This window comes from Schistocerca piceifrons, chromosome 8 (genome assembly GCF_021461385.2).
Source record: "Schistocerca piceifrons isolate TAMUIC-IGC-003096 chromosome 8, iqSchPice1.1, whole genome shotgun sequence".
Lineage (NCBI taxonomy): Eukaryota > Metazoa > Arthropoda > Insecta > Orthoptera > Acrididae > Schistocerca > Schistocerca piceifrons.
The window spans coordinates 472,987,809-472,995,403 of NC_060145.1; the positions used below are offsets into that span (position 1 = coordinate 472,987,809).

General features: G+C 46.0%; 1 pseudogene; it reads right to left on the reverse strand.

Moving 5' to 3' along the window:
* Window positions 1-5,993: 5,993 nt before the first annotated feature.
* Window positions 5,994-6,112, reverse strand: LOC124712902 (annotated as a pseudogene).
* Between the last annotated feature and the right edge of the window lie 1,483 nt (window positions 6,113-7,595).

Consider the following 7,595-nt stretch of genomic DNA (forward strand, 5'->3'; position numbering starts at 1 on the left):
TGGGAGAGTAACAAGATAGTTTCAGAGGCAGTGAGTTATGCATGTTCCTTTTTGTACCGCTCGGTCTGGAGTAAATTTTCGTGATGATGGGTGTGACAGTCGAAGTGTGAGATATAGCAAAAGATCCACCATCCTATCCAGAAAGTGCACTGTAGCGTTAAATAATTACGAGACCATAATATAGAGAATCACCAATGTAAAGCCATGCCCACTGGGCGGAATTTCTCATGTGTTATTGTTGTAGGTTATAGAATTTGTGTATTTAGGTTATTGAATTTATCGGAATAATGTAAAGCCATGCCCACTGGGCGGAATTTCTTGTGTGTTATTGTTGTAGGTTATAGAATTTGTGTGTTTAGGTTATAGAATTTATCGGAATAAATAAGATAGTGAAAAGAAAAAGATTGGTGGCCTTTTCCTTCAAATTGTATGTTGTCATGATATCCAGAATTTACAATGTGTGCGCCATTCATATTCAGTGCGACGGCCACGTGTTGATCAAAGCCGTTAAATAAGAAAGAAAATGTGGTATTGCCAGTGCGTAGTGAACAGTCAGAGTTGTGTAAATTACTAATAATCAGATGTGCGTTTCCGTTGCGTAATATTCAAACAGGAGAATAACTTGTAACTTTATTGTGAGTATTAGAGTTCATGTTACTCGATAAATAAGAATGAGTCCACTCGCTTGGCAGACCATTCATCTTGCAGGCCTGACTGCTTGATGCCACAGTACGAGCAAGGCATGTGGGTGCCTCTCAATATTATACTAGAACTGACATGTGATAACATTTTCACGCAATTTGGGTGCATAGATCCTGAGCAATCAGTACCCAGAACAACCATCTCTGGCCGTAATAACGGCCTTCATACGCCAGGGCATTGAGTCAAACACAGCTTGGACGCCGTGTACAGGTACAGCTGCCCATGCAGCTTCAACACGATACCACAGTTCATCAAGAGTAGTGACTGGCGTATTGTGACGAGCCAGTTGCTCGGCCACCATTGGCAAGAGGTTTTCAATTGGTGAGAGATCTGGAGAATGTGCTGGTCAGGGCAGCAGTCGAACATTTTCTGTATCCAGAAAGGCCCGTACAGGACCTGCAACATGCGGTCGTGTATTATCCTGCTGAAATGTAGGGTTTCTCAGGGAAGGATAGAGCCACGGGTCGTAAAACATCTGAAATGTAACGTCCACTGTTCAAAGTGCCGCCAATGCGAACAAGAGGTGACCGAGACATGTAACCAATGGCGCCCCATACCATCACGCCGGGTGATACGCCAGTATGGCGTTGACGAATACACGCTTCCAATGTGCGTTCATCGCGATGTCGCCAAACACGGATGCGACCATCGTGATGCTGTAAACAAAACATGGATTGATAGGAAAAAATGACATTTTGCCATTCGTGCAACCAGGTTCGTCGTTGAGTACACCATCGCAGGCGCTCCTGTCTGTAATGCAGCGTCAAGGGTAGCCACAGCCATGGTCTCCGAGCTGATAGTCCATGCTGCTGCAGACGTCGTCGAACTGTTCGTGCAGATGGCTGTTGTCTTGCAAACGTCCCTATCTGTTGACTCATGGATCGAGACGTGGCTGCACGATCCGTTACAGCCATGCGGATAAGATGCCTGTCATCTCGACTGCTAGAGATACGAGGCCGTTGGGATCCAGCACGGCGTTCCGTATTACCCTCCTGAACCCACCGATTCCATATTCTGCTAACAGTCATTGGATCTCGACCAACGTGAGCAGCAATGTCCCGATACGGTAAACCGCAATCGCAATAGGCTACAATCAGACTTTTATCAAAGTCGGAAACGTGATGGTACGCATTTCTTCTCCTTATATGAGGCATCACAACAGCGTTTCACCAGGCAACGCCGGCAACTGCTGTTTGTGTATGAGAAATCGGTTGGAAACTTTCCTCATGTCAGCACGTTGTAGGTGTCGCCACCGGCGCCAACCTTGTATGAGTGCTCTGAAAAGCTAATCATTTGCATATCATAGCATCTTCTTCCTGTCGGTTAAAATTCGCGTCTGTAGCACGTCATCTTTGTGGTGTAGCACTTTTAATGGCCAGTAGTGTAAAATTAATAAACAAATGTGGTACGTCTGGACAAAACAGAATACTTCAATTGTTGCAACTGGCGGTAATTCATAATAATTTAGCCCCAAGCAGTTGCTTTTAAAGCGTTCATTTTTAGAATGTGACCTTTCAAGACGCCTGGCATCCCACTTCAGAAGTTTACATTTATTTGCGTGATGCGAAAATTGTTTCTTTACTAACGGTTTTGCAGAGTTTTGCAGCGGAAGTTTCTGCAACCTCTGTTGTATAACGTCTTACATAAATAAGGAATATTTATGCTGCATAAATAAGTGCAAACATCTGAAGATGGGGGAACACAAAATGAAAGTACCTTAAAAAATACGTGTTTGGAGGGACAGTTTTTAGGCGTGACGTGTCAAGGTCTAACAATACCACCACTTGGAAAGTAGGTTAGAAATCAGATTAATAATATTACTCACGCAGCATATGTTCACTTTATCGGGCAACAACAAAATTATTGACTGTGGATGGTATCGTCAGAATGGAAATAATTAGGTCACTGTAAAAAAGTCATTAATTTGGCACTTATTTTGAATGGGCTCCCACGTTGACTTCTTCGAAGTTGTTGTGGCTCATCTTGTTGATTCTAGGGTGATTCTACTTTGACTGCTAGAAGGTCCAGACCCGTATTTTAGCAATATTTGAAGACCTATCAAATGCGTTTTTCAGGAAATTCTTAATGATCAAACAATCCCAGATCAGAACAATGGTATGGTAGAAGTAATTGTTGATTTGGTGTTCACGATCCACATTTTTATTAAACTTCTTGTAAATTCACATATACTTCTTCTTAAATGTCACATCATCAAGAAAACAGTTTTGTATCCATCTTCATATATTTAATTTCCACTTTAACCAAACACAAGGAAAAAAAATGGTTCAAATGGTTCTGAGCACTATGTGACTTAACAGCTGTGGTCATCAGTCCCCTAGAACTTAGAACTACTTAAACCTAACTAAACTAAGGACATCACACACATCCATGCCCGAGGCCGGATTCGAACCTGCGACCGTAGCAGTCGCGCGCTTCTGGACTGCGCGCCTAGAACCGCGAGACCACCGCGGCCGGCCCAAAAACAAGACTTGACTGTTCTTTTACTAAGCGAAATAACAACTTAACTTCTGCCAAAGTGAAAAATAGACTGCTCTGTGTGCATTCGCGCCAAAACGGTTACAAGTAAGTCAAAGATTATGACAGTCTCTCAGAAATGAATACACACAACAACCATGTCACTGTAATATATTGATACATCGGAGTACCTATACATTAATAAAACCAAATGTGAATATTGTCACAAAAATACGTCTGTTACTTCGCAGAAAAGTAGTACGATATTACTGGTATCGAGAACTGGGGTTGTAGTGCCGTAATGGTCACGTAAATAGAGAACCATAACAAAGGGGACTGGTGCCGTTCACACCAGTGCGTTATCCCATAAACATTAACTTTACGGACTGTGTAGATTTGACTTCATGCGCTGGGATCGCTGCTGTCACATCACGTGACGAGGTGTGCCACGATCTTAAGTAGGTATGTGTAACAGGCCTGTGTGTCACCAGAGGTAGCCCGTGCCTTGTCTACTGCACTGCGGAGAAATATTGATCCCGTCAGATGTGATGGTTGTACTTGCCAGCGACTTAAAAGGTACTGTGATGGTGTTCAGCCGGCCGGAGTGGCCGTGCTGTTCTAGGCGCTACAGTCCGGAACCGAGCGACCGCTACGGTCGCAGGTCCGAATCCTGCCTCGGGCATGGATGTGTGTGATGTCCTTAGTTTAGCTAGGTTTAATTAGTTCTACGTTCTAGGCGACTGATGACCTCAGAAGTTAAGTCGCATAGTGCTCAGAGCCATTTGAACCATTTTTGATGGTGTTCGATGCCGCTAACTGTACGGCAGCCATGTCGAGCTCCGATGAGAGTTTTGGAAGGAATTATTCTTCGCTCTGTCTAAAAAAAGTAATAATAAGGTAATGGGTGAGACGCTGCCCAGCTATGAGTAGTTTCGTGTTGCTGTAGAAGGCGCAGAGGAGTCGCCAGCGGTGTTCCGTGATGGTCCGCCAGTGGGCGGCACGGTTCGTTGCTCGCTGCTTGGGTCTCGTGCGCGGCCGCAGTTTTGGAAGTGGCAGTGGTGTGGGCTGGTGTGGTGTGGTCGGACCTTTGACGAGCTGTCCGGCGGTCGATGGCGGCGCGTGCTGCGGTCTGCGCGCCCGCGGTTTAACATTTGCGTGCCGCGCGGCCACGGCTGGTCACCCACGACCGCCGCCCACCGCCCCGTCAATAAACCAGGAGCCGAGGGGAGCCACCCACACACAACAGCGCAGCACCTGCCGCCGACAACAACCGAGGCGCATCACGCGGGGGCGGGGGGTCTGTACTCCTGCCGGTTCCTAAGCGCAGGTAAAAAGTAGTCACCTGCCGCGTCATACTTGGGGGCCTCTATTTGGCCTAGAACGAACCAAATTGGGAAGGAGCTCTTTCCAACGCACACTTACCATGTTTAGGGGCGATCCAGGCAAAGTGGCCATAGAGCTTCTGCGGGCTATAACTTGCTAGCACGGCGCGGGAAGTGTTTCAACGTATTCTCTCTGGAGGGTACAGTCATCCAATGAAGTCTAACCTGTCTGGCGTGCCATTCATCGGAGATATTATAATTTTTGTATGTTTTAGCTATCTTGATGTAAGGATTTATCGTGAAAAGGGAATGTGACATACCGTATGTCTTTTTAATATCACTCTTTTGTAGAGTGCCATATCTCGACGCTGTAATCCTTCTTTAGTTACTGAAATGCCGTTAGAGGGCATACAGCTTTGTGCAGTGGCATCCATGAGGGCAACGGGGCCATATCGGCGGTGGCTTCTGGACACATGGTATGGGGGGAGTACGCAGCAGCAGCGGCCGAATGGACGATACTTACAGCAACTCATAAAAATAACCTAGAAGAGGCAAATAAAGAAAGAGGACATAAGTGAAAAGCAGTAAGCAACCGTAAGAAGAAAATTTCGAAAAGCAGAGGAACAAAGCCTGTTAGGGCTCTTGTAGACGACAACGAGGAGTACAGAGAATGCATGTATTGCAAACAAAATTTTCAAATTCAAGGACATTAAATGGTTCAAATGGCTCTGAGCACTATGGGACTCAACTGCTGTGGTCATAAGTCCCCTAGAACTTAGAACTACTTAAACCTAACTAACCTAAGGACAGCACACAACACCCAGCCATCACGAGGTAGAGAAAATCCCTGACCCCGCCGGGAATCGAACCCGGGAACCCGGGCGTGGGAAGCGAGAACGCTACCGCACGACCACGAGATGCGGGCTCAAGGACATTAGAGCAGTAGATTTACTGCCAGTTACGCTCCCTCTGGCCCCACGAAATCTACAAGGGAGAAACACACTTTTAGCTTTTGTTTGTGAAAAGTGTAAAGAATTTAATTCGAGTCATATTTACCATAAAATCTAGTTAGTTTTTTCTTACAACATTTTTAAACCCTTATTTCTGAGTTTAAAGCTAAGTGTCCATTTTGCCCGCTCATTTCGGGCAAAGTGGATATTTTTGCCACTTCGTGAAAACTCAATTTTGTAAAGTACCTAATTTGATCCTAAAGTAATTACATTATTCGACAGGCGCTGATTATAATCACTAATTTCTATGCATTTCCGCCTACAGCTAAAACTGAACTCCGGCCGAACAAGCCATGAAGACCAAACGGTAGCAACCGGCCGCCGTGTCATCCTTAGCCCAGAGGCGTCATTGGATGCGGATATGGAGCGGCATGTGGTCGCCACAGCGCTCTCCCGGCCGCATGTCAGTTTACGAGACCGGAACAGCTACTTCTCAATCAAGTAGCTCCTCAGTTCGTCTCATAACGGCTGAGTGCACCTCGCTTGCTAACAGCGCTCGGCAGACTGGGATGGTCACCCATCCAAGTGCTAGCCCAGCCCGACAGTACTTAACGTCGGTGATCTGACGGGAATCGGTGTTACCACTGCGGCAAGACCGTTGGCTCCGTCAGCTGCTGCTCAGCTTAAAAATAGGAATACCTTAACCTTACCACTTCGTCCGGGCCCTACCTGCATAGGTTCCCAAATGCAGCATTTGGTAATTCACTTTCCCTACGCAGCTTCCAATCAGCAAGTAAACGGTCCAACGTAGATTCAGGAAATGTGAGTTGGGCTGCCGCATTTGATCTCACACAGTCAATTATCTGCTACGGTTGCAGGTTCGAATCCTGACTCGGGCATGGATGTGTGTGATGTCCTTAGGTTACTTAGGTTTAATTAGTTCTAAGTTCTAGGGGACTAATGACCAAAGAAGTCCCATAGTGCTCAGAGCCATTTGAACCGTTTTTTCAATTATTGCTACAACTAAACGAGGTGACCATGGTAGTTATTTAGTGGGACCAAACTTGATGGGGAAAGGAGACAGCCGGCCGGGGTGGCCGATCGGTTCTGGGCGCTACAGTCCGGAACCGCGCGACCACTACGGTCGCAGGTTCGAATCCTGCCTCGGGCATGGATGTGTGTGATGTCATTAGGTTAGTTAGGTTTAAGTAGGTCTAAGTTCTAGGGGACTGATGACCTCAGCAGTTAAGTCCCATAGTGCTCACAGCCATTTGAACCATTTGAAAGGAGACCACATTTGAGACGAACATAGTTCAGCTCAGCGTTTTCAGTTAATTGCCTGTTGGTTCAAATGGCTCTGAGCACTATGCGACTTAACTACTGAGGTCATAAGTCGCCTAGAACTGAGAACTAATTAAACCTAACTAACCTAAGGACATCACACACATCCGTGCCCGAGGAGGATTAGAACCTGCGACCGTAGCGGACACCCGGTTCCAGACTATAGCGCCTAGAACCGCACGGCCACTTCGGCCGGCATTGCCTGTTGTCACGGGGTTTTCGGGCAACGTTTCTTTAATGATTTTAATGAATTTTGTGCGACACGAGTGGCTAGAATCAACCTCCATTTCTGGTGGTAATTGACAAAGCAGGCCGTTCGTGCGGTATAAACGTCAGAAATGTCATTAAATTAACGTCGGCCTCAGATCACGAGACGATAACCAAAAGGCAATAAGTCAACAAGTGACCACGAAAGCCTCAACAATTCCACATTCACCGTTCACGATTTTTGACCACTCTCCTGGGCGAAACATCGATATCTCCCAGACCTCACTTCAAGTTTATTATCGTTTCCAAAACCAAAATCCCCTAAACTACCTCCTGTTGAGATCTTAATTCAAGTAGGAACACTTTATTTAACCTATCACAGGATTCCAGAATGGTCGTTGTTGTTGTGGTCTTCAGTCCAGAAACTGCTCTGATGCAGCTCTCCATGCTCCTCTATCCTGTACAAGCTTTTTCATCTCCAAGTACCTACTGCAACCTACATGCTTCTGAATCTGTTTACCGTATTCATCTCTTGGTCTTCCTCTACGATTTTTACTCTCCACGCTGCCTTCCAATACTAAATGTTGATCTCTTTATG